Source organism: Podarcis liolepis (assembly GCF_965112155.1).
Source record: "Podarcis liolepis genome assembly, chromosome: W".
NCBI classification, from domain to species: Eukaryota; Metazoa; Chordata; class Lepidosauria; order Squamata; family Lacertidae; genus Podarcis; species Podarcis liolepis.
In genome coordinates, this window is record NC_139568.1 from 15,812,584 (window position 1) to 15,839,297 (window position 26,714).

Below are 26,714 nucleotides of genomic sequence, written 5' to 3' on the forward strand. Positions count from 1 at the left end.
ATCAGCGTTTTCTAATAGAAACCAAGCCTTCATCCAGCAGAAGGCTGCAGCTTCATAGTATAACCTTAAGTCTGGCAGGGCAAATCCCCCTCTTTCTTTTGCATCAGTTAAAATTTTAAATTTTATCCTGGGCTTTTTGCCCTGCCAAACAAACCTAGAAATATCCTTCTGCCACTTTCCAAAACATTCCACTCTGTCCACAATCTGTAGGGTTTGAAACAAGAACAACATCTTTGGCAATACATTCATCTTTATAGCTGCGATTCGACCCAACAAGGAAAGTTTCAATCTTGACCAAATTTCTAAGTCTTTTTTAACTTCTGACCATCATTTTTCATAATTATCTTTAAATAAGTTCAAGTTTTTGGAAGACAAATTAACCCCTAGGTATTTTACTTTTTTAACCACATTTAATTCTGTTTCCTTCTGAAACCCATCTGTTTCTAAAGGTGTCAGGTTTTTCCCCAGAACCTTAGTTTTTTGCTTATTCAACTTAAATCCCGCCACCCGACCAAACTCATGAATCAGTTCTAAAACTCTTTTTGTACTAGATTCTGGCTCCTGTAATGTTAAAACCAAGTCATCTGCAAAAGCTTTCAGTTTGTATTGTTTCACTCCGACCTGTATTCCTTGCACCAACCGGTCCCCCCTAATCATGTTCAAAAGCACCTCCAGGACTGAGATAAATAAAAGAGGGGAAAGGGGGCACCCCTGTCGTGTTCCTTTTTCAATTTTAAACTCTTCTGTCACCACATTGTTCACTAACAATTTAGCTTTTTGCTCTGAATAAATTGCTTCTATTCCATTTTCAAACCCCAGTCCCACTCCCATCCCTTCCAAATTTTTCTTCATAAACTTCCAAGAAATGTTGTCAAAGGCCTTCTCCGCATCAATGAAAATTAACACTGCTTTAGTATTAATGTTAGTTTGCAAAAGCTCCAAAATGTCAATAATGTTCCTGGTGTTATCAAACAAATGTCTACCTGGGAGAAAGCCTGCCTGGTCCTTGTGAATTACTTCATTTAGCACTTTTTAAAGTCTACTTGCCAAAATATCTGCAAAAATTTTGTAATCCACATTTAGGAGTGAGATGGGACGGTAGTTCTTAAGTTGAGTCTTTTCAGTTTCCAGTTTAGGTATCAATGTGATGAAGGCTTCTTTCCACGTTTCCGGTGCCCTCCTCCCCTCCATAATCTGGTTACAAACCTCCATTAGTGGTTGTATCAAAAAGTCTTTTAATGTCTTATAGTACTTGGAGGTAAGTCCATCTGGGCCTGGAGATTTGCCTAGTTGCATATTCTGAATGGCACCTTCAATTTCCTGTTGTGTTATTCTGTAATTCAAGATTGTTCTCTTCTCCTGAGATAGTTTTGGTAATCCATTAACTTTTAAAAATTGGTCTATCTCAGTCACTTCCTGAGGCCCTTGCGTATAAAGTTTTTTAAAGTATCTCTGGAAACACTTTCTAATTTCTTCTGGTTTCTGAATATTTCTCCCTTCAACCTCCAGATTGGTAACAAAGTTCAATTTTTGTCTCTTTTTCAACTGCCATGCTAGCAGTTTTCCACATTTGTTTGCCGATTCAAATGATCTTTGTTTCATTTGTTTAATTTTCCATTCCACTTCTTGGTTTATCAATTTCGCATATTGTGCTTGATGGAATTTAATTTCTCTTAGAACCTCTTTTGATTTTGGTTTTAGTCTCAGTTTTTTCTCTCCGTCTCTTATCTTCTCTAGTATCTTGTCCTTTTTTCCATTCCAGAGTTTTTTCTTGATCGTATTCTGTTGTATCAGAAACCCTCTCATTACTGCTTTACTTGAGTCCCAGATTGTTCTCTTTTCCACCGGGGTGTTCAAATTAATTTCAAAATAGTCTTTTAAAGTTTTTTGGGCCTTCTTCACGATCTCCTGATCTCTTAGTAGGGTGTCATTCATTTTCCATCTGAAGGAACCGATTGGAGTAAGTCTCAATTCCACTTTCAAAGCATTATGGTCGGAGCAAGTTTTTGGGCAGATTTCCACTTTTCTAGTCTTAGGTGCCAGCCCTCTAGTTGTCCATATTTGGTCGATTCTTGTCCATGACAGGTGGGCCTCAGAAAAGAATGTTCCTTCTTTACCTAAGGGGTTCTTTGTCCTCCAGATGTCAATCAAATCCATACTGTCAGTTAGTTCAAAAAAAGTTTTAGGTAGTCTGCCATCTTTAGTTAAATTTTGATTTTGTGACTTATCCATGTAAGTAGAGACCACCCCATTCATATCTCCCATCATAATGATGTTGGTATAGTCCAGATAGTCCAGCATTATCTCATGCAGCTTCTTGTAAAATTCCGATTTCCCCTCATTTGGTGCGTAGATTTCTAATATCAGAAATTTTTCTCCTTGTGTTTGTATTTCAATTGCCAAAATTCTTCCTTGCTCATCTTTAAATAGAAATTTCGGTGACAGGTTCTCCTTTGCATAAATCACCACGCCTCTTTTCTTAACTCTGTCTGATGAAATAAATTCTTGGCCTAGTCTTTTGTTAATTAACACTTTCCTGTGGAGCCTAGTCACGAGCGTTTCCTGCAAGCAAATAATGTCCAATTGTTCTTTTTTCAATATATGAAAGATTCTTCTTCTTTTTTCCGGAGAATTTCCGCCATTAATATTCCAACTAAAGAGCTGCAGAGACATCCTGGATCAATCTGTTAGTGCTATAGTGGTGTCTCTTCCTTTTCGTCCGAACCCAGAGGTGCTGGTGTTGGAACAATTCCAGGCGGTGGCGGTGGCCAAGATGCTGCTGCTCCCTTTTGAAGGTCTTCTCCGTGGTCGTTCAGGAACTTCTGATGGTCTTCTGTTGTTTTGATTTTAACTTTCTTTCCTTTGAAGTTAAAGGATAATCCTTGGGGGAACTCCCACCTATAAGGAATCGAGTTGCCTCTCAGTAGTCTTGCTAGGTCTGTGTATGTAGCTCTGAGGTCCAAAAGTTGTTTTGGTATGTCTCTGTAAATTTCTGCTCTTTTGTCTTGAATAACAAGTGATTTCTTAAAATGAAGGCCTAATATTTTGTCTCTCTCCTGCCTGGATCTCAGGATAATCAAACAGTCTCTGGATCTGTCCCTCCTCACGACTCTTCCCAATCTAAACGCAGTTGTAATTTTAAAATCTTTGTCTTCTTCTATACCCCAGAACTTAGAAAATTCTGCTGTCAGGTAGCCAGTCAGATCTTCTGTTCAAGCTCTGGAATAGCTCTCAGTCTCAGGTTATTTTCCCAATTTCTCAGTTCCACCATAGACAGGTAGGCCTGCTGTTCACTGATCTGCTTGTGTAGCGGCCTTACCTCCCCTTTTATTGCCTCAACCTTCTGATTTGCTTGTTCTGCTTTTTGGTTGGCTTCCTCAGCCAATTTACGATTTTCTAGAGTTGCTTCCTTGAGGTTCCCAATTACTTGTGTGTGTTGAGCAACTTGGTTGGTCAGTTTACTAATAGAGGTTGTAGCTTGATCAATTTTTGTCGATTGGTCATCCACCTTCTGGTTCAAAATTGCCAGTTGCTCCAAAATTTGTTTTAAAAAGGTTTCAGATCCTCCTGTAGCCATATCCTCTGATGCTGGCTGCTCAACTTCCCCTTCTTGTGCTCCCAACACAGCTGGGACAGATGATCTACGTGACTGAGAAGTCAAGGTTGTTTGAACAAGTTGGGCTTGTTTTGCTTTCGTTTTTGCAGATCTTGTTTTCCCTGGGCCACTCATTCCACACCTGTCTTTGTGTCAAGGTCAAGTTATATGCTGTCCCATGGGAAAAACAGTTCCAAAGTGTAAATAACAAAGCAGCAGAGAGTCAAAATAAAATGCTGTTCCCAGATAATTGTAAATCCAAAATCCACTAGGGGGAGTACCACTGTAGTTCACAAGAAAGAAAGATTTTTATCCGCCATTAAAGTTCCTGCAGTCCCAAACCGTTTACAAAAAGTCCTTCAATCTCTTTTTTAACGTGCAGAGCTCTTCCCAAGTTAAAACAAGGTCTCACAAAAGAGGTGCAAGAAACAGTTTCCCTGATTGTATCTTGTCGGTATCGCTCAAATGTAACAATTTCAATTTTAGATACAGTTTCCGCAATTTGACAGTTCTCTTATCTCCTGGCAGTCCGAGGCTTGGTTTCTTAATCCTTTGTAATCCACAAAAGGGAGGAAAGTCCCGTTTAAAATCCAATAAGTTTAAAAACAGAAGCCTTTCCCCCCCCCTTAAAATCCAATTCCGTCAATACACGATAGTCCCAACTTTATAATCCCTTTTAAAGCGCTTCCCGCTTGTCAAAGTCTTTGCTTTTGATCTTTAAAGCACGGTCGGAAGACGGACTTCCTGTTTTGCGTCTCCCGTTTTCAGCCAAATTTTAAATCTTTTAGTCCCGAAAATTTAATCCTTACTCACGAGTATGTAGTTTGAAGCCTGATGTTTCAAGAAGAAAGGTCAGCGCTCATCAGCAGCAGCCGCGCGGCTTCACTTCCGCAGAAAGAGTGATGAACTCACAGCACCGCTCCCCCTTCCACGTTCCGGAGCCCCTTACGGGGTTCCTTCTCCGTTTCTGGGGTTGCTTCTGGTGCCCGCCGAGTCCCACGGCCACGGGCTCGCTCTGCCCGTGGTTTTTCTTAATGGGTCGTCGCTGTGCCGCAGCGCACGACCCTTTTCCGCGGAGCCCCTCTTCAGAGCCCGAAGAGGACCGCCATTGCTGTTTCGCGCCGCCTCCGGAAGTTCTCATGGCTCCCCAAATCAACACTTCACACTGGACTTCAAGCACCTGGCATTGTGTGCCTCCCCATTCTTTCTCCAGACTCTGGGTCCTTGATTTCCAAATGAGATGCAAAAGTTGCTCTCATCAGAAAAGAGGACTTGGGACCACTGAGCAACAGCCCAGTTCTTTTTTTCCCTTTAGCCCAGGCAAGATGCTTCTGATGTTGTTTCTGTTAGGATATTTCCGTTCCACCTTAAAGGGAGCAGGCTTTGTAAGTCACAGAGTCTGCGCATGTCCTAGTCACAGGATGTTTATGTCTGCTGTTGTTTCCTTTCGTTTTTGCCAGTTGGCCAGAGATGCTGACACTGTAAAACGGTCACGTTTTCTTTTGTTCTGTTCTACACTAAATAAAGTCTGTAAATATGCTAAATATACTCTTCTGCGGTGCAAGCTTTTGACTGTGCTTTCTGCTGAAAGAGGGTGCACCAGCCTAGGAATGTGGCTAGGAATTTCCAAAGGCTTTGTGCCCCTAACTGTTGGATCTGCGTGACTACGGGAGGCCGATGGACGTCCAGAACTCCGGCTTGGGGGCTCAGATGGACGTTATCTCCCTGGCAGTTTCCCAACAGTTTCTTGTTCAGGAGCGGCTTGACAAGAGGAATACGACATCTGAAGCCCATCTCCAGGATCCGTCTGTGTGTGGTAGCTCTTGATGCACTAACTCCAGCCTCAGTCCACTCCTTGTGAAAGCCCCCAACATGTTTGAATGGTCTTTTCCTGACAATCCTCTCCAGGCTGTGGTCATCCCTGCTACTTGTGCACCTTTTTCTTCCACACTTTTCCATTCTGCATAACTTTCCATTAATGTGCTTCGATACAGCACTTTGGGAGCATCCAACCTCTTCTGCAATTACCGTTTGAGGCTTTCCTTCCTTATGGAGGGTCTCAACGGTGGCTTTCTGCACAACTGTCAAGTCAGCAGCCTTCCCCATGATTGTGCTTCCTACTGAACCCATTGCAGGTGTTATGGATTGAATAGCTACTGCACCTTTTCACAATATTCTAATTTTCTGAGATTGTTAATTTGGGGTTTTTATCAGCTGTATCATCACAATTATAACAAATAATTAATCATCACAATTATAACAAATAAAGGCTTGACATATCTCGCTTTGTATGTCATGAGTCTATCTCATATATTAGTTTTACCTTTTAAGTTGAAATACTGAAATAAATGAACTTTTCCACAATATTCTAATTTTCCGAGTTTCACCTGTATTCCTCCAAAGCCCCAATATAAAGTAATAGTCATCCTAGCATCTTGTTCTCATACTGGCCATCCAGAGGCCCCAGTGGGGAATCATTGATATAAGAAGAAGCAACTGTCTAGGTGCAAGACCTGTGGCGAGTACATCTACAAAGGAAAGAAGTTCAACGCCCGGAAGGAGACAGTCCAGAATGAGTCTTACCTGGGGCTTCCCATCTTCCGGTTTTATATCAAATGAACCCTCTGCCTTGCAGAAATCACCTTCAAGGTATGAGCTGTCTTCATCCTTCTTTTTCCCCTGTGCAGCTGAAAAACAAATAATGGAAATACACCATTTGCTGCATCAATGCAATAGCAAATTGGAAACACCGGTCAGTGGGAAAGCATTCTGCACTAACTGCAAGTTCTGGGTCAAGCACAAGGGAACCCCCAAATTGAGTGGCATTGCAGCGATCCAGACTTGAGGTAACCAGCGCATGATGAAGAAAGTCCTTGTCCTTGAGGTGTGTTGATCATGCATTCCTTAGCACAGGATAATTACAGGTATCTCCCCACATATGCAGGGGTTACATTCTGGGCTCCTGCAGATAAGCAGACACCCTCTAAACACCCTCTCTGCTGCTTTCTCTCCAATCTGGACCAAAAATACTGTATCCAGAAATTGTGGATAATTAGAATTGAAGCTCTGGGGCCTGCTGGAGGCAGGGAGGCTGAGCAGTTTAAACAAAGCCCCACTGTGTCTCCAGACTTTTTGTGGCTTCCACCACCCTCACTGACGTTCTCTTCAGGCTCTGGGGAGGGTCTCCTTGTAAGCCACAAGGACTCTGCAGCGCTCTCCTGTCATTTCCAGCTTTGAATCAAATTATTTATTTCCCTGTACCGCTTGTATATGCGGTTGCGTGTGAGTCGATCGCGCGCAAGTGGAGGGACACCTGTACAAGAGAATTGCCATTTGAAGACTTTGTGATTCTGCCTCCCTGCTATGCATCCTAAATAAATTGGCAGTGTTTGATTATTTGTGTTCCTTTCGCTAACCATGGCTCAAGACAGTTTGGGCAAATAAAGTTTTTTGTTTAGTAAGAATGTAACCTGTCCTGCTGGGTCAGACCCCTAAGGTCCCTCAACTAGTCCAGCATTTTTATTTTCCCAGTGGACAAACAGATGAGGGCTTGAAGGCCTCTCCTGCTGCGAGGAATGAAGCAGCAGCTGCTGGATCAGGTTTAGCCCAGCATGCTGTCCTCACAGTGGCCAACTGTGCGCTCATGGTGCACTCCCTGACTAGCAGTTGTGCACAGGCCAGGAGCAACTTGTCCTATGTGTCTCCCACTGAAATAGCTCCCTCTTGCTTCCTGTGTCCCTGTCAGACAGGCCCCGAGAACACAGACTATGCCATGGAGCATGGGGCCACGCGGAACTTCCAGGCCGAGAAGCTACTGGAGGAAGAGGAGAAGCGCCTGCAGAAAGAGCGAGAGGATGAAGAGCTGAACAACCCAATGAAGGTATTTTCCACTAGTCCCACGAGGGAAAACTTCCCTTTCATTTAAGTTCCTGTTCATTAATTGCTGTAGGTTGCTTTGAGTTAATTTGGTTAAACTAGTTAGTTTAATTGACAACAACAAAGGCGAGTGTAAGAATAACGAAGTAATAAAAACATATGTTCCTGCTTTACCCCTAAGGTTTTAGAGAACAGGACCAAGGACTCCAAGCTGGAGATGGAAGTTCTGGAGAACCTCCAGGAGCTGAAGGAGCTGAACCAGCGCCAGGCCCACGTGGACTTTGAGTCCATGCTGCAGCAGTACAAAGACTATGAGGAGCAGCAGAAAGAACAGGAGCTGGAGGAGGATGAGCAGGAGACAAAGTGAGCCAGGGCTGCCTCACATACACCAAAACGGGGGGTGGGGGTGGGTTGCTAGTGCTGACAGTGGTGTGTGAATGTTTTATTGCTAACTAGGGGCTGCTACTCCTGCCTGCTTTGCTTGCCTAACCCTCTCCTTCCCCTTAGAGCTTGCCAGAAGCATGATGATGATGATGATTATTTATACACTGCCCATTGGCTGGGTTTCCCCAGTCACTCTGGGCGGCTTACAGCATATATAAAAACTTAGTAAAACTGCCCCCACCCCCGCTTATCATTTCCCCTGCCAGGCCTGCCCCCATGTTGGAGGTGCAGATGAGAAGGGCAGGGAGAACTGCAAAAAGCTTAAACCTTCTCATGCTGTCACCAGCCATCTTGCCACCTCTTCTGGCAATCTTGTTCCTTCCTGTGCTCCTCCTCCTGATGGAATAGCTCTTCATAATTTGCTGAGTGGCAGCAGCAGAAGGAGCAGGTCCCTGAGCCGGCCCAGGAGGAGGGAGGTGGCTGATAGTAGCACCAGCCAGTTGTGTTGCTGGTCGGCCAGACAAAGTGGATCCTGGAGGCAGGGGCTCTGGCACTGGGAGACTGAGGAGCCGATGGAATTTGTGGACAGCTGCAGCCCATCTGCAGTTTGCCTGGGCTTCCTATCCACTGCTTCTTGTCACACTGTCGTTCAGGGTTTCCCAAACTTGGGTCTCCAGCTGCTTTTGGACTGCAATTCCCATAATCCCTGAACACTGGTCCTGCTGACTAGGGATGATGAGAGTTGAGACCCAAGTTTGGGAAACCCTGCTGTAGCTCATCGTGCCACCTGCCTGTGGCCAACTAGCTAGCAGCATGACTACATTTTTACATGTTTATTACATAGTAAAATTTAGAATTGCTTTCCACCCCCTACTCCGTGAACCCTGGTTTCCTTTGACAAAATCTTACCCTTAGAGCAGCTAGCAGCAATCTGAAATTTGACATGTGCACAATGAGCTAACCTGCTACATTCCTGTGTTCTGCCTGCTTATATATCACCCTGCCAGAACTATGCTGGAACAAGCTCAGAGCAGGAGGCTGCTACAAGACTCTGATTCAGAGGATGCGGACTCTGCTTCATGTCCTGCTAAGCTGTTTGCAAAAGTGAAGTCTACAGACATCCTGCAAGAGGTATTGTGCGGAGAGGACTGTCCCACCACAGACAGGTGCATCCCCGAGATGCCCCCTGAGCCCCAGGCCATGTCTCTCTCTTTTTAAAAAAAAAACACCAAAAGAAAAAAAATCAACAAATTCAAAAGATATATCCATACATAGCACAAAAATAACATCCATTACAGTTCTTTGTCTTCCTTGAATCTTTATATCTTTAGATATTTAAACCTTTCCTCTACACACCCATTGACCTCCTTCCCTCCCGATTTTGGGCTTCTTAATAAAAATTCTTTATTTTTTCTGCAGCTATTAATTGTTAATGGTTTACGCGTCGTAAGACTTATATCAAACCTGCTATAGTTTTTAGGTCTCTATAGTTTCCTTTAATGTATACCATAAATTTATCCCAATCACTAATAAACTTTGTATTTTTTTGGTTTCTGATTTTTTGTGTCATTTTTGCTAAATCAACATATTCATATAATTTTGTTTGCCAATCTCTCATCGTTGGGGTATTTGGACTTTTCCAATTTTGTGCAATTAATATTCTAGCGGCGGCTGTGGCATATTGGAATAATGTCTTATCTTCTTTTTTTATTTCATCCCCAATTATTCCTAGTAAGAAGGCCTCTGGTCTTTTAGGGAAGGTATATTTAAATATTTTTTTTAACTCATTATAAATAAGTTCCCAGAACTTCATTTTTTCACAGGTCCACCACATATGGTAGAAATTGCCTTCTTTGATTTTACACTTCCAGCAAGCCTTATTTCCTGTTTTGTACATTTTCCCTAGTTTTGCCGGTGTGATGTACCACTTATACATCATTTTTTTCCAAATTTTCTCTGAGTAAGACACATGCCGTGAATTTCATTCCACTAGTCCATAATTTCAACCACTTATCATATTCTATATTGTATCCCAAGTCCATTGCCCATTTTGTCATGACCTCCTTTATTTCTTCATCTTTAGTATCCCAATCTAATAATATGTTATACATTTTAGATAATAACTTGGATTTACCTTCAATTATATCTATCTGAAATTTAGATTTTTTTCTCGTTTATCCCTACTTTTTTGTCTTCCTTCCATACTGCGTTTATTTGATGAAATTGCAGCCAGCCTGTTAATTTGTCTTTCAACTCCTCATATGTTCTCAATTTCCATCCACTCTCTGATCTTATCAGTAGGTCTTCATATGTCAGTCTTTCTCCTTCCATATTTGCTTTTTTGGTTGTTAAAATATCAATTGGTGATAACCACCAGGGTGTTTTCCATTCCAGAAGTTTTTTATTTTTCTCCCAAACTCCATATAGTGGCCCTCTAATAATGTGGTTTGAAAAACCTTTATGTACCTTTTCTTTATTTAGCCACAAATAGGCATGCCAACCGAATCTGTTGTTGAAGCCTTCTAAGTCTAACAGATCGGTGTCTTCCAAATTAATCCAATCTCTGATCCAGCAGAGGCAGGAGGCCTCAAAGTATAATTTCAGATTGGGTACCGAGAATCCCCCTCTTTCTTTCCAATCTGTAAGTAATTTGAATCTAATTCTCGGTCTTTTCCCTTGCCATATAAATTTTGAAAGAGTTTTTTGCCAATCTTTAAACATTGAGGAACCTCTAATCACTGGGATGTTTTGGAACAAAAATATCATTCTTGGGAGTATGTTCATTTTTATTGCCGCCATCCTTCCCGCCCACGAAAGTTTTACTCTGTTCCACGTATCTAGATCTTTTTTAATCTCCTTCCATGTTGTGGAATAATTATCCTGAATTAAATTTATGTTTGTAGGCGGAGACCTCCAGGTATCCCACCTGAGTGAAGGCAAACCAAGCCTATGCTTTTGGAGCCGCTCCAGATCTAGGGGCTGCGCGCGTCCACGCAAAGGGCGCCCCCCGTTTTAAGCGTGGAGCGTTCATTCTCTTTCATCTTTTCCCAAATTTTTAGTCAACATTTTTGTCTTTAATTTGTTTAATTTAAAACCGGATAGTTTGCCATATTCTTCTAATATCTCCAAGGCCTTACTAACACTTTTCTGCGGTTCTTCTAGGGATAGCATCAGATCATCTGCGTATGCTTTTAGTTTGTATTCCTTCGTTCCAACTTTGATCCCTCGAATCTCTGGTGTTGCTCTTATTTTGTTCGTAATTACCTCTAATACCATAATGAATAAAAGCGGGGATAGAGGGCATCCCTGTCTTGTTCCTTTTTCAATTTTGAATGAATTTGTTAGATTATTGTTTATAATCAGTTTAGCAGATTGGTTCAAATAAATCGATTTTATTCCTTCCATAAATTCGCCCTCTAGCCCTGCTTTCTCCATACTTTTTAATAAGAACAGCCATGAGACATTGTTGAATGCCTTCTCTGCATCAATGAAATTCAGCGCCGCAGGTACCTCATTCTTACACTCCAGATATTCAATGATGTTTATGATATGCCTTACATTGTCTTTGAGTAACCTATTTGGGAGGAATCCTGCTTGATCTTTATGTATTAAATTTACTAGGCATTTTTTGAGTCTGTTTGCCATCACCTCTGCGAAGATTTTATAATCGTTGTTTAATAGCAATATAGGTCTATAGTTTTTGATATTTAATTTATCCGTGTCCGGTTTAGGGATCATCGTAATGTGGGCCTCTTTCCATGTTTCTGGTATCCTACCTCCTCTTAATATATTGTTCATGATGTCACATAGCACTGGCGTTAGTTGGTTTTCTAATACTTTATAATATTTAGCTGACAGTCCATCCGGTCCTGGGGCTTTCCCTGGTTTCATCTTCCTTATCGCATCCTGGATCTCTTCTGCTTTTATAGATTTATTTGATTGAGTTCTTTCTTCCTCTGTTATGGTCTTCCCACTGTAGTCTTCTAAATATTCTTCTATCCGGGTTATCTCTTCGTCTTCCTTTTTGTACAATTTCTCATAAAATTTGAGGAAATTTTCCTTTATTTCTTTTGGATCTTCTATCAATTGTTCCTCTATTTTTATCTTATTTATTACATTTTGTTTTTGCCTTTTTCGCAGTTGCCAAGCTAATAGTTTACCTGTTTTGTTAGCTGATTCAAAATATTTTTGTTTCATTAACTTAATTTTCCATTCAATTTCTTGACATGTTAGCATTGAATACTGTGTTTGTAACATTTTTATTATTTGTATGTTTTGTTCATCTTTCGGGTTTGTTATTAATTTTTTCTCACATTCTCTTAGCTGACTAAGGATTTCCTCTTTCTTTTGTTCTCTTACTTTCCTCTTATAGCTATTTTGCTGAATAAGAAACCCTCTTAGGACCGCCTTGCTGGCATCCCAGACTACATCTATACTTGTTTCTTTATTGAGATTCAGGCTGAAATAGTCTTTAAGGTGGCTTTGGCCTTTTCAATAACATCTTCACTCTCTAATAAATATTCATTCATTCTCCATCTGAACCCGCCCTGTGATACACCTTTTATTTCGAAAACTATTGAATTATGATCAGAGAGGGTTCAAGGTTGGATTTCGCACTTTGAAGTTCTTAATGTAAGTTCTCTTGAGACCCAGATTTTATCAATTCTGCCCCAGCTCTTATGTGGCTCTGCAAAGAAGGTGAATTGCTTCTCTATTGGGTGTTTGTATCTCCAGATGTCTACTAAATCTAAATTTTCCTCCAGATTGTTAAAGGATCTTGGCAGTTTCCCTTGATTACATTTTTTCTTTTCTGATTGTCTATCTATTTCTGGTGCTGGCACTCCATTGAAATCTCCCAATAATATCGTCTTGTTACACTCTAGCTCCAGTAATATTAGTTCCAGTTTCTTAAAGAACTCCAATTTATTCAGGTTCGGGGCATATATGTTTATCACATTAAGTTTTTCACCCTGGAAGTTAATTTGTACCCCCAAAATCCTTCCTTCATCGTCTTTGCAGATCAATTTGGGTTCCCATTTTTCTTTGACATATATCGCTACCCCTCTTTTTCCCCCCCACAATAGAATTTATAAACTCAACCCCTAATTTTTTGTTTATCAGAATATGTTTATGCTTTTTAGTCACGTGTGTCTCCTGTATACAAATTAAATCAAGATTCTTTCTTTTCAAAACATTCACGATTTTATTCCTTTTGGTTTTTTCATTCAAACCGTTCACATTCCATGACAAAATTTTCAGATTCATTATTGTGTTTACTTTCCAATCTACAAATAACAAATAATTTAGATTCGAGTGGTTTTGTTTTCTTCTTCTTCTTCTTCTTCTTCTTCTTCTTCTTCTTCTTCTTCTTCTTCTTCTCCTCCTCCTCCTCCTCCTCCTCCTCCTCCCCCCTCTCCCTCTTCCTCTTCCTCTACTTCTTCTTCCCTTCCTTTATCTTCCTGTTCTTTTCCTTTCTCCTTTTTTCTTCTTCTCTCCTCTGGGTCTCCGTTTCTTCCTCCATATCTCTCCTCTACTTTTCCAAGATCTTTCTCATATCTACGCAGAAATTTCCTCACTTCTTGGGTCTCAGTAATTCTGAATCTTTTTTCTTTATAGAAAAAGGAGATCCCCTCAGGGAACTCCCATCTATGTTGTATACCATTGTTTTTTAACACACTTACTAGCTGTTTGTAACCTTCTCTTTTGCGTAGGAGTCTAGTTGGTATCTCTTTAAAGATGATGATTGGTGTGCCTTCAATGATTAACTTTAGATAACTTGTTCTTAATATCATATTTTTCATCTCCATCGAATTAAATATAACTGGGCAATCTCCTGGAACTTTTTTTGATTTTACTTGTTTAGACCTTTTTTTTTATTCTAAAAGCATTTTCCATCATATATGCAACCTCCTCTTCTTTCAGTTCTAACCATTTCGCTAGCTCTTTAGTCATTTTTTCTTTAATATTCTCATTTGTTTCTTCTCCTACTGCTCTAGATTTTAAATTTAGCTGCTTCTGTTTCATTTCAATCATCGCTAAATTATCCAAAACTTGGTCTTGATTTCTATTCAGTTCTCCTATTTCATCTTTTATCCTATCTGTCTCCTTCCTTTGTTCTTTCATATCTTTTTGTATTTTTTTTTGTTTCTTCCATAGTCTTTGACCGAACTGTCAAGTCTTTAATTTTATTTGACAGTTCTCCTACTACTCCCTCTATTTTCTTATCTATCAACTCATGCATCTCTCCTAGCTTTTTCTCCATATGTATTTCACTCTGTTTGAATTCTTCCTTTATTTTTAGCCATAGGATATCTAAGTCCTTGATTTCTTCTTGTCGGGATGCTTTCCTATCTAATGGTGTTCCTCCTAGCTTTTTCTCGTTTTTCCCAGACATTTTCTCCTTCTCAACTTTTTAAATTGAGTTTCTTGTAATATTTGTTCTCTCCCTTAGAGGGCGCACAATCTTAACCAGTTTTAATTAATTATCAGACAATATATTCAACAGCATTTTCTTAAACAATCTAATTTTTAAAAAAACCCAATAGAGATCAAAAAAGAAACGTGTAAGATAGTTCTGTGAATATGACAAATCAGGTTGTTCTCAGTCCCTTTAGGGTCTTACAAATACACAAAGATGTTATTCATTCAAAATTAGCTTGTAGAATTTCTGACTCCAAATCTAAAGTCCCAAATATCAATTAGTTTCCCAAATCAAAATCCCAGTTTATAATCTTACAATCTGTAAACTCCAAATTTAGGTAAAGTCCAAGGTAAATTCACAATTAATACATGTTAAGTTGAATTGATTCAGTAGTAATCTTATTAAGAAATTATTATTTATGCAATGATAAGGGCCTTATATGAAGACCGTTAATAAAATATTAATCTTGCAAAAAAGACTATGTAAAATAACCATTAGAAAAATCATAAATTTAACATATATCTGAATTTTGTTTTAGATAACGGCTCCCTGTTCTTTCTTTTATTTGTGTAGATGTTTTGGTTAGTCCTTGACGTGCTAATTGATTTATACTCCAATTAGCTCTTTACAGCGGTCCGGCACGCTTCCTTCTCAGCGGTGCAATCTGCTTCTTTCATGCACGCCCAGCAGAGTAAAACACAGCAGCAAACTGTCACTTGCTTCCGACAAACACACAGAGCACAGCAATGTCCATTTACAGCTCTTTATTTCATCATTTTCTCAGAAAATTCCAGGACTCCTCGCAGCCATTACAAACTGCGTCTCTCTCTCTCAACGACCGAGAGGGAACAGACAGGAAAGCTCCTCCCAGCTTCCAAATCTGACGTCAGAATGCTGAGGCATCATGGGAACAACTTAACCTCTTAAGTTCCGACTCCCATAATTTGATCTTCAGCCACTTGGTTAGCTTAATCCAATTCAAATATTTTATCAAGAGAGGGAATCAGTATTTGGAAATCGGTCTAAATAAATTTCTTCTGTATCCAGAAAGGGACAAAAAGCGCCAACACAGTCCGTAGAGGAAAAAAAAATATGGATGGATGAAAAATAAAAATGAAAAATAAGCGCAGTCTCTAATGTGCGGTCTGGTAGGTTCCAAACAGTTAGGCCTCCAAAAAAAAGGAAAAGGTAGAGAAGAGAGGGTTGTTTATTTTAAGTTCTAAGTTCTATGCTCTTCAGCCACTTGCTGGCTTAATCCAATATTGAGTTATGTTGAGAAGAGACGCAGAGATCCAAAATCAGTCTATCAAATGGAGGGGAGTATATACCCCAGTAATCTTAAATATACCCCTCTATGACTTAGTTCGTATATAATTCCATTCCAAAAAGCTCCAACCTTTGAGAGTCCGGGGTATTCAGAGTTTAATCCAATCAGTCAAAGAGAAAAGATAAGTATCCAAATAAAGATATGTATATAGCCCTATAAGTTCAATTCATGTAGGGTTCCAGGTAACTCAGAAAAAGGAAGTGAAGAAGAAGTCAAAAATCTAAGTTCTTTAGGGGGGGGGGAGGTTTAAGTCCAGAGTTGAGGTATGCATATTTGTGGTACGACAAGGTAAAAATTCATAAGCATTTCAAGAACCATATTGTCAGAAAAGCAGTGTTTAATGTCTGGATAAAATACAAACACTTATTAGAAAATAAGACCCCAAGGTGGTTGTCACCAATGGAAGCCAAGGCTCAGAAAAGACTCAATATGGAGGCCGCATGGCCAAAATATTGGGAAATACTAGAAAAAGAAGGAGATACTTGGAGATTGCAGAGTTTTGAGAAATTAAAGGATAAAGTGCGAGATTGGCTACACTACGCACAGATCAGGGAGGTTTTTAATTTGGATAAAAAAATAGGTTTCCAGGTGGAAAAATCGAAACTAGAAACAGAGCTGTTAGAACCTAAGACCAAGGTACTTTCAAAAATGTATAACTTGCTGTTGAAATGGAATACTCAAGATGAAACGGTCAAATCAGCTATGATAAAATGGGCACAGGACATTGGGTACAATATTATGTTTGCTGACTGGGAAAAGTTATGGACCACCGGAGTGAGATTCACGGCATGTAATGCCTTGAAAGAAAATATTATGAAAATGGTTTACAGGTGGTACATGACCCCAGTCAAGCTTGCAAAAATATATCATTTGCCAGACAATAAGTGTTGGAAATGTAAAGAAACTGAAGGAACATTCTTTCACCTTTGGTGGATGTGCCCAAAGGTTAAGGCCTTCTGGGAAATGATCTATAATGAACTAAAAAAAGGTATTTAAATATACCTTCCTTAAGAAACCAGAGGCCTTCCTTTTGGGCATTGTCGGCCAAATGGTGTCAAAGAAGGACAGAACTTTCTTTATGTATGCAACAACAGCAGCAAGAATACTCATCGCAAAGCACTGGAAGACACAGGATTTGCCCACTCTGGAAGAATGGCAGACGCAACTGATAGACTACATGGAACTGGCCGAAATGACTGGCAGAATTCGAGACCTGGGAGAAGAGACGGTGGAAGAGGACTGGAAGAAATTTAAAGACTATTTACAAAAACATCATAAGCTGTATGAATGCTAAGAGAATGCATGATAGAAAACAACACGGCATCAGTAACTTAGTTGTAAAATGTATGATTAAGTGATGTTTAAGAAAATGATGGAATCTGAGGTAACATTATACTTAAGTTAACCAGTTTAGTATATGATAAAAAATATTGAAATTGGGGATATAATATTCGAGAACTACAAAATAAGATTTGAAATAAGATAATAATTTGCTGCTTCTAACTATATAACTGAGAACGCAGGAAAGGGTGATGTGAGGAAGTCCAAAGGTTATGAGAATATGATTAATGGATAAATTGATTTTGGTGTATTTTTTTTCTTCTATTCACTCTTTGTTTACTTTTTAAATTTCTTCTGTTTCCTTTTGTTTTGTTCTATGGTGATGGTATTGTATATGTTTCTTGGTTTGTTTTGTGTTTAAAAAATGCAATAAATATTTTTTTTTTAAAAAAAAAATAAAGTCCAGAGTTGAGGTTTGAAAAAAAGAAGAAGCAAAAATTTACACTCTTGCTTTATCAATTACCAAGCTGTAATATATGGGGTTCAGGATTTAAAACCAAAAAAAGGGGAGATTATTATTTAATGTCTATTTTAAAGCCTTTGTGTTTTATTTCGTCTTCTCTCTTCTCCCCTCCTTCCCCCTTATGTTTCCGTATTAAGGATTAAGGCTTCGAAGTATTTCACTCTTTGTAACCACTCTGTTCAGTTCTTTCTCTTATCTTTTAAAGCTCTCCCCAGAAAGAATACAAAGTCTCTAAAGGTCTTCTTCGTTACTTTTATATTATTTAGTTTCCTTTGCCTTGCTTAAAAGTTGCTGAGGACTTTCACTTTTCTGTTTCTACAGCGGGTGACTAATCACTTCCTTTCTTCACTCTTATGGCTATATATCCTGCGCCATTTTCACTCCAAAAAACGAGTCGGGCTCCTCAATTAAATCCTTTTACACCCAGAGTTCACTTAGTGTATAATCCAAATTTTTAGCCAAGAATTATTCCAAAAACACTAAGGGTTCTGTTCTTAAAGTTACAGAGGTTTGTCGCTTTTCCAGTGGGAGCTAGAGGCATCGCAACACGGGGTCCGCAGAGCTTACCATTCGCGTTTCTCAGTCCCGCCGCTCTCGAGTCTTTTTTTTAAAAAAAACAAACCCCGAAAAAACGTCGGAACTACTCCAACGCTGCTGGACAGCTTGCCCCTCAAGGGTGTCCCCCTTGAGATTTTGGGGGTTGCAGTGCCTTTGCGTTGCCCCCAAGCCCCTGTGAGGCTCGGAAAAGCCCTTCAGCGGCTTCTCCGCGCTCCCTGCTGCTTGCGATCCAAACCGGAAGTCCTCCCCAGGCCATGTCTCAATTGCATTGCTAGTGATGAGTTCAAACTTGGCACCCTCTGCCTTCCCACAACATGCAAAAGGGAATTCCATTGAAACGTTGGGGAATCCCTTCTCAATCTCAGGCATCACCTTGATTTTAGGGTGTGTTTACAGCAGCAGGAGGAAAACGGCTAGATCATGACTGTTGAGGCAGATGCAACCAGAATAGTGTGGATTGCTGAACAATAGCTACAACTTTATGCGTGGTCTGGAGGCTCCATCTGGTGGAAAACACTGCAGCTGGAGTGCTCATGGGGACAGACTCAGGTGCTCAAAAGCTTGCACTGGCTGCCCCTTTGCTATCAGGCCAGGTGGAAGGTTCTTGTATTAATTTACACAGCCTTTTGCAATTTGGGTCTAATAATAATAATAATAGCGCCACTACCGAGAAGGCCCTCTGCCTGGTTTCCTGTAACCTCACTTCTCGCAGCGAGGGAACCGCCAGAAGGCCCTCGGCACTGGACCTCAGTGTCTGGGCTGGACGATGGGGGTGGAGACACACCTTCAGATATACTGGACCAAGGCCGTTTACGGCTTTCAATGTCAGCACCAACACTTGGAATTGTGCTCGGAAACGTCCTGGGGTTTCCCAGTGCCTCAAGGTGCACCTCATCTCTTGCATCCCTGCTTGATCACTGAAGTCTTTTGGGAAGACTGTGTTAGTGGTCTCCCTTGACACAGATGCTTGGCTTGGATCCACCAGGAGCCCAGGCACCCATAAGCACATGAAAAGAAACCCACAAGTAGGATCCGAGCTCAATAGCACTCTCCTCCGTTGCTGTTTCCAGCAATGGGTTCTGTATTTGGGGCCTAATCTTACGGGAACTTCCAGTTGAGAATTTTGAACTTCCAGCACTTACTGAATAATAATAATAATAATTTATTATTTGTACCCCGCCCATCTGGCTGGGTTTCCCCAGCCACTCTGGGCGGCTTCCATAGAAACCAAAAAACACTAAAATATCATACATTAAAAACTTCCCTGAACAGGGCTGCCTTCAGATGTCTTCTGAATGTCAGGTAGTTGTTTATCACTTTGACATCTGATGGGAGGGCGTTCCACAGGGCGGGCGCCACTACCGAGAAGGCCCTCTGCCTGGTTCCCTGTAACTTGGCCTCTCGCAGTGAGGGAACCGCCAGAAGGCCCTCAGCATTGGACCTCAGCATCCGGGCAGAACGATGGGGGTTGAGACACTCCTTCAGGTATACTGGGCCGAGGCCGTTTAGGGCTTTAAAGGTCAACAGCAGCACTTTGAACTGTGCTCGGAAACGTACTGGGAGCCAATGTAGGTCTTTCAAGAGCGGTGTTATGTGGTCTTGGCGGCCGCCCCCAGTCACCAGTCTAGCTGCCGCATTCTGGATTAGTTGTAGTTTCTGAGTCACCTTCAAAGGTAGCCCAACGTAGAGCGCATTGCAGTAGTCCAAGCGGGAGATAACTAGAGCATGCACCACTCTGGCGAGACAGTCTGCGGGCAGGTAGGGTCTCAGCCTGTGTACCAGGTGGAGTTGGTAGACAGCTGCCCTGGATACAGAATTGACCTGCGCCTCCATGGACATCTGTGAGTCCAAAATGACTCCCAGGCTGCGCACCTGGTCCTTCAGGGGCACAGTTACCCTATTCAGGACCAGGGAGTCCTCCACACCAGCCCGGCCCCTGTCCCCCCAAAACAGTACTTCTGTCTTGTCAGGATTCAACTGCAATCCATTATCCGCCATCCATCCTCCAACCGCCTCCAGGCACTCACACAGGACCTTCACCGCCTTCACTGGTTCTGATTTGAAAGAGAGGTAGAGCTGGGTATCATCTGCATATTGATGGACACCCAGTCCAAACCCCCTGATGATCTCTCCCAGCGGCTTCATATAGATGTTAAAAAGCATGGGGGAGAGGACGGAACCCTGAGGCACCCCACAAGTAAGGGCCCAAGGGTCTGAACACTCATCCCCCACCACCACTTTCTGAACACGGCCCAGGAGGAAGGAGCGAACCCACTGTATAACAGTGCCTCCAGCTCCCAACCCCTCTAGACGGTCCAGAAGGATGTTATGGTCGATTGTATCAAAGGCCGCTGAGAGATCCAGCAGAACTAGGAAACAACTCTCACCTTTGTCCCTAGCTCGCCGGAGATCATCAACCAGTGCGACCAAGGCATTTTCAGTCCCATGATGAGGCCTGAACCCCGATTCGAAGGGATCCAAATGGTCCGCATCCTCCAGGCGTGCCTGGAGTTGTTCAGCAACCACACACTCGATCACCTTGCCCAAGAATGGAAGATTTGAGACTGGGAGATAGTTGGCCATCTAAAGATGGTTTTTTAAGAAGCAGTTTAATGACCGCCTCTTTCAGCGGATCTGGGAATGTTCCCTCACAGAGGGAAGCATTCACCACCCTGCAGAGCCCATTGCCCAGCCCGTCCCGGCTTGCTTTTATTAGCCAGGATGGGCAAGGATCAAGGAGACAGGTGGTTGGTTTCACGCGTCCAAGCAGCCTGTCCACATCCTCGGGGGTAACGGATTGAAATTGATTCCATGCAACTTGACCAGACAGGGCTCTAGCACTCTCCTGCCCCAGCCCTCCTCCCACGGTGGTGTCTAGCTCCTTCCGAATATGAGTGATTTTATCTGCAAAAAACTTTGCAAAATCGTTGCAGGAGATCTTGGGGTCTTTACAAGGCCCCGGTGGTAAAGGTGGTTCCGTTAAATTGTGGACCACCTGAAAGAGTCTCCTGCTACTATTTTCTGCGGATGCAATAGAGGCGGTGAAGAAAGTCTTCTTCGCCGTCGCTATCACCACTTGGTAGGCTCAATGTTGAGCTCTAACCTGTGTCCGGTCAGATTCAGAGTGAGTTTTCTGCCACCAACGCTCTAGCCGTCTCAGCGATTGTTTCATCGCCCTCAGCTCCGAAGAAAACCACGGGGCTGTCCGGGCTCCATGCAATCAGAGAGGGTGCTTCGGAGCCAGACAGTCGATAGCCCTGATTAACTCCGCATTCCAGCGGGCCACCAGGGAATCAGCTGAAAGGCCATCAACATGGGATAAAGCATCCCCTACCACTCTCTGGAAACCATTTGGATCCATTAAGTGGTGGGGGGCGGACTATCCGAATTGGTCCCACCTCCCTGCAGAGGGGAAGGGTCGCGGAGACGTCCAGTTGCACCAGGAAGTGATCTGACCATGGCACTTCTTTTGTTTCACTTTTACTTAGTGTCAGATCACCCACATCACTAGAGGTGAATACCAGGTCTAAGGCATGTCCATGACTATGAGTTGGGCCAAACTTATTCAGGGACAGCCCCATGGAGGCCATGCTTTCCACGAAGTCCCGAGCGGCCCCTTGTAAGGTCGTGTCGGCATGGATGTTAAAATCCCCCAGGACAACCAAGCTAGGTGTCTCCAGGAGAACATCCACCACGACCTGAAGCAGCTCGGACAGGGAATCCTTGGTGCAGCGGGGAGGTCGGTACACCAAAAGGAATCCTGTACTGCCCCTATTGCCCAACTTCCAGATCATGCACTCAGAGAACTGGGTCTTCCCAATAGGACGCCTGGTGCAAACTAATGACTTCCTAAAAATCACTGCAACCCCCCCTCCCCGCCCACATGACCTGGGTTGCTGTGCGTAAGAGAAAGCTGGTGGGCAAGCAGCGGCAAGGACAGGCCCATCTGCTTCCTCCAACCAGGTCTCTGTCACACATGCCAGGTCAAATCCTCCATCCACAATCAGGTCGTGGATGGCAGTGGTTTTATTAATAATTGACCTGGCATTACACAGCAACACCTTCAGGTCATGTGGGTTTCCCCTGTTGATTCCAGTATCCATCTGGTCAAGGCCAGACCCGGAGGCAGGGATAGTCCTCAAACAACGACTAAACCTGCCTCCTCGGTAATGACATGGTCTGGTCTTAGCATAACTCCGCCTCCTGCCCATGATCACCGAGATTGGATGTCCCAGTGCTTCCTCCCCTGTGGAACTTGTCCCAGCCATCGTGTTGGCTGGGGCCCCACTCCCAGGCAGCCCTGATCCCGTCCCTTAAAAAGAAAACACAAACTATACAGAACCAATAAAACCACAATAAACAAAAACAGATCAATTATACTAAAATTAATCCCCAAACAAATATCCATCCCATCCACCCACCCCCAACAAAGGAAAAAAGGGAGAAAAAAAATACAAATTTAAATTGCCACCAACTGCTTGAGGACATTTTAAAACACATTAACCACTTGGAACAGGGAAGCAATCGCAAAACACTTCCCAACTTCCCCAAAAGTTTGTTCCAAATAAGGGCCTGGGCCACGCCCCCTGGGCCAGTTGGAAAAGCCCCTGGAAGGGAGCAGGCCCTGCAGTCCTCACCCAGCCGATGGTCCGAGGCCTCACCGCAGCAGGAGTCCCTTTATAGCTGGGAGAGAGGGCCTGGGCCACGCCCCCTGGGCCAGTTGGAAAAGGCCCTGGAAGGGAGCAGGCCCTGCAGTCTGAAGGCTTTTTCATTCCATCAGGAACTTCAGTCACATTCAGATTTTATAGTTTTCATTTTTAATCTTATTGCATTGGGCATCTGGTACAGTGCTTAGAGGCAGCTGTGACAAAACAGTATTGAATTGTCAAAATAAATAAATGAATTCCCATCATTGGCTGTGCTTGCTGGGGGTGTTGGGAGTTGTAGTTCAGCAATACCTGGCAGAGTAGAGTGTCCCCTGCACCTGCTGCATTCAGTGATCCTCTGGGTGGGAAAAAACAAAGATGACTTACTATACATGCATAATTTTAAAGTTTATGTTTGTGCAAACCACAATTGCAGAGTTGAGCAGATAGGTTGCTGGAGTTGTTAGCCTTTTAACCCCCAGCGTGCAACACAAAATCTTATTGTGCTCCCCTGTCCCATCCCGCCCCCAGCCTCATCTTAGGACTCTGAGCCTCAAGCAAAGAACCTGGAGGTGGAAAGCTGGGAGAGGAGCATAAGGAAACTCTCAAGCAAGGTCAAACTGTCTGGGCTGGTGACTACCAAGAGGAAGCCAGTTAGTAGTGCTGCCAATGGAGCAGACAGTGGAGATGCACTGCCGGGCGCAGGTAATGGAGGGAGTGGAGAGTTTAAAAGTATTTTTCTCTCTCTCTTTCACATCAACACACACAAATAGCCATGTCAACTAGTTCCTTTATTAGGCTGACCAAAGTGTTACAAAATAGTGGGCAAGGTTTTTGGGTTCTCTTCCATCAGATTTGATGGTAAACTAAGTCAGGTTCTAGGGAGTAGAGTGGGAATAATTGACTGGTGTCAAAACCCTAAGACCCTGCATTTCATCACAGTCGTGGGTGAAAGCTGCAGAAGCTAAGATAAGCTTCTGTTAGCTTCTTCACAGGTTTTACATTGCCCCAAGGACTAATGGGATAATAATAATGGTAACTTTATTATTTGTACCCCACCCACCTGGCTGGATTGCCCCAGCCACTCAAGGCAGCTTCCAACAAATATAAAAGCATAACAAAGCATCAAACATTAAAAACTTCCCAATACAGGGTTGCCTTCAGTTGTCTTCTAAAAGTCATTTAGTTGTTTGTCTCCTTGACATCTGATGGTAGGATGTTCCACAGGGCGGGCGCCACTACCAACATGGCCCTCTGCCTGGTTCCCTGTAACTTCTTTTCTCACAGGGAAGGGAACCCCCAGAAGACCCTCAGAGGCTAAACGATGGGGGTGGAGATGCTCCTTCAGGTATACAGGGCTGAAGCCGTTTAGGGCTTTAAAGGTCAGCACCAACACTTTGAATTGTGCTTGGAAATGTACTGGGATCAATATAGGTCCTTTAGGACTGGTGTTATATGGTCCCATCAGCCGCTCCCAGTCACCAGTCTGGCAGCTGCTTTCTGGATTAGTTGTAGTTCCCGAGTTGCCTTCCAAGGTAGCCCCACGTAGAGCGCGTGGCAGTAGTCTTACATAGCTTTCCAGGTAAGAATGCAAGAGCCTGCTAGATCAGGCCAATGGCCCATCTAGTCCAGCCTCATGTTCTCACAGTGCCCCCCCCCCCCAGATTCCCAAAGGGAAATCCGCATGTAGGATTTGAGTTTAAGTGTCCCGTCCCCAGCTGTGGTTTCCAGCAAATGGTATTCAGAAGCATTGCTGCCTCTGATTATGGAAGTGGAGGATAGTCTGTGTGGCTAGTAGCCGTTGATAGTCATAAATTAGTCTAAGCCTCTTTTAAAGCTACCCAACTTGGTAGCCCTCACTGCCATCTTGTGCCATCTAGCTCTGCGCTGCGCGAAGAAGCCCTTCCTTTAGCTGTCCTGAATCTTCCAATATTCAGCTTCATTGGATGTCCATGAGTTCCAGTATTACGAGAAAGAGGGGAAATTTGTATCTGCCTTTTTTGTGAACCTACAAAGTCCCAAATGCTGCAACCTTTCCTTCCAGGAGAGTTACTCCTGTTGGGATACTGCCAGGGAGACAAAGGCCATCGTGCCCCCACGGCGTCTCCGGGCGATCCATCAACCTCCCGTAGAAACGCAGTATCAGTCAATTAGCGACACAAGCCTCAGAAACATCTGTCCACATTCCAAGGACTGTGCACGCCCTTTGCAGAGTTCGCACAACGAAAGATGCACTCAGGAGAGCATTATTTACAACTTTATTTAGCGTTGGTCAGAACAAAGAAAACATGACTGCCTGCCTGCGTGTCCAGGCACAGAGAGGGGAAAAAAACAGCTATATACAAAAGAGAAACTTCCTGTGAGCCGGAAGTACGCAGACTCTGTGACTCACAAAGCCTGCTCCCTTTTAAGGTGGAACGGAAATATCCTAACAACTCCATCTCCTTTATATATTTGGTGGCCCTATTTGGAAGCTTTTCAAATTCTACAACCGCCTTTCTGAAGATACTGGAACTGTACACAGTATTCCCAAGGTGGTTGCTCCCTAGATTTGATAATGGCATCATGATGCTGGCAGTTCTTGTTTCCTGTTGCTGAACTGCAGCTCCCACCATCCCTGACTGTTGACCATGCTGGCTGTTGGAGCTGCTGGAAGTTGGAGTTCCAGCAGCATCTGGAGGATCCCCATCCCTGATCTAGAATATACTTTGAGGTCTCTGCCTCCCCAGCTTGTTCAAAACGTCAAACCTTTGCTTCTGTTTTGGCTGTTTCCAGGTGCTGGGAGTACAAGCAGCACCTCTGGGGGTGCCTCTCTGGCTTCTGTCCCCAAAGCAAGAGGTTCCTCCCTCAGCCTTCTGGGAGCCTATTCTGACAGCGAGGACAGCAAGAGCGACTGAGCACCACAGTAGAGTGACAACCCCCAAGATTCACACAATACTTCCCTGGTAGTTGGCCTCCCTACAAGGTCTTCTCTTTTTTTCCCCTTCCTGAAAACCAAGTTATGTGCCTCAGGTGGATTGTTTTGTCCTCATCTCCCAAGTCCTGGGGCTTGTTTAGTAGAATATCCACCCTTGTCTGCCTGCATCAGTCAAGCTGCTATCAGTGTAACTTAATAAAAGATACAGGTGAAAGTGTGTTCTCTTCCCCCCTTATTAGAGGTTACTGCACACACACACTTCTGCTGCACTTTTCTGCTTGTGCGGTGGCACCTCGGTAAAACCACTTCTGACTGTAGCAGAGTTTTCCCCAGAGGCAGAAGACAAGAACAGGAGTCATACTCAAATTCAGAGTCAAGAGCTTCTTTATCGCTTGACTGGTTGCACAAGCATTTCTGTTACTATTATATACAAGCTATTTACATTCTTTCTTTCTCTCTCCAGCACGGTATACTGTGTCCAGTAATTAACAATCCTGACACAGCAAAACTCACAGTATCAGCAGCACACATTGTCCTTGTTGTCAGTGAGTGTACTGACAGCATGTGTGTGTGTGCTTCCTCATGCAGAAATTGCAGCCTGCAACTTCCTCCCTTTATTTGCATCTCCAGCTGACACCAATCAAGCCTAGAGCACCACTCCTACACACTAAAGAAAATTCTGGAACCCTCTTTAAAGCTTCCAGGAACTTTTATCCCTTTCTTAAAGAATGTTTTCCTAACACTCCTGCACCTTGAATTATATTTTCTTTCTTTCTTTCTCTCTCGTTTCTAATCTGCACTTTTATCTTTTTTAAAAAAGTCAAGCATTTAAAGGTGAAACGCAATCGACGAGAATAAAATCCAGCAGTATTATCCATCTAAAACATTGATAAAATACTGATTGATATTTGATTGGTATTGATTTTCCCTGATTAAAAGGGGGAAAGGGAAAGGAAATTCATGTTGAAAAGGCCTGTCTGAACAGGATAGTTTTTGAAACTGGCAGTTTTATTCTTAATTCCTTTCCTAACAATCCCTAGCATGGCATTTGCCTTTTTCGCAGCGGCCGCACACTAGGTTGATGTCTTCGTTGACCTATCTGTTATGATCCCAAGGTCTCCGGGGTTCTTTAGCTGTGATTCCTGCGTTGCAGGGGGTTGGACTAGATGGCCCTTGAGGTACCTTC

At 42.9% G+C, this 26,714-nt stretch overlaps 1 long non-coding RNA gene and 1 pseudogene across 2 annotated transcripts in view; one reads left to right on the plus strand and one right to left on the minus strand.

The window, feature by feature from the left end:
- The window catches only part of LOC310697823 (splicing factor YJU2-like), a 31,422-nt pseudogene extending 5,843 nt beyond the window's left edge, over positions 1-25,579 (plus strand). The window contains exons 3-8 of the transcript XR_014530131.1: positions 6,100-6,244; positions 7,341-7,475; positions 7,653-7,834; positions 8,863-8,986; positions 23,154-23,316; positions 25,387-25,579. The product of XR_014530131.1 is annotated as a splicing factor YJU2-like (transcript). The remainder of the gene's footprint in view (positions 1-6,099; positions 6,245-7,340; positions 7,476-7,652; positions 7,835-8,862; positions 8,987-23,153; positions 23,317-25,386) is intronic.
- The window catches only part of LOC310697712, a 1,172,922-nt gene that overhangs the window by 843,318 nt on the left and 302,890 nt on the right, over positions 1-26,714 (minus strand). The gene's annotated exons all lie outside the window — the stretch shown is intronic.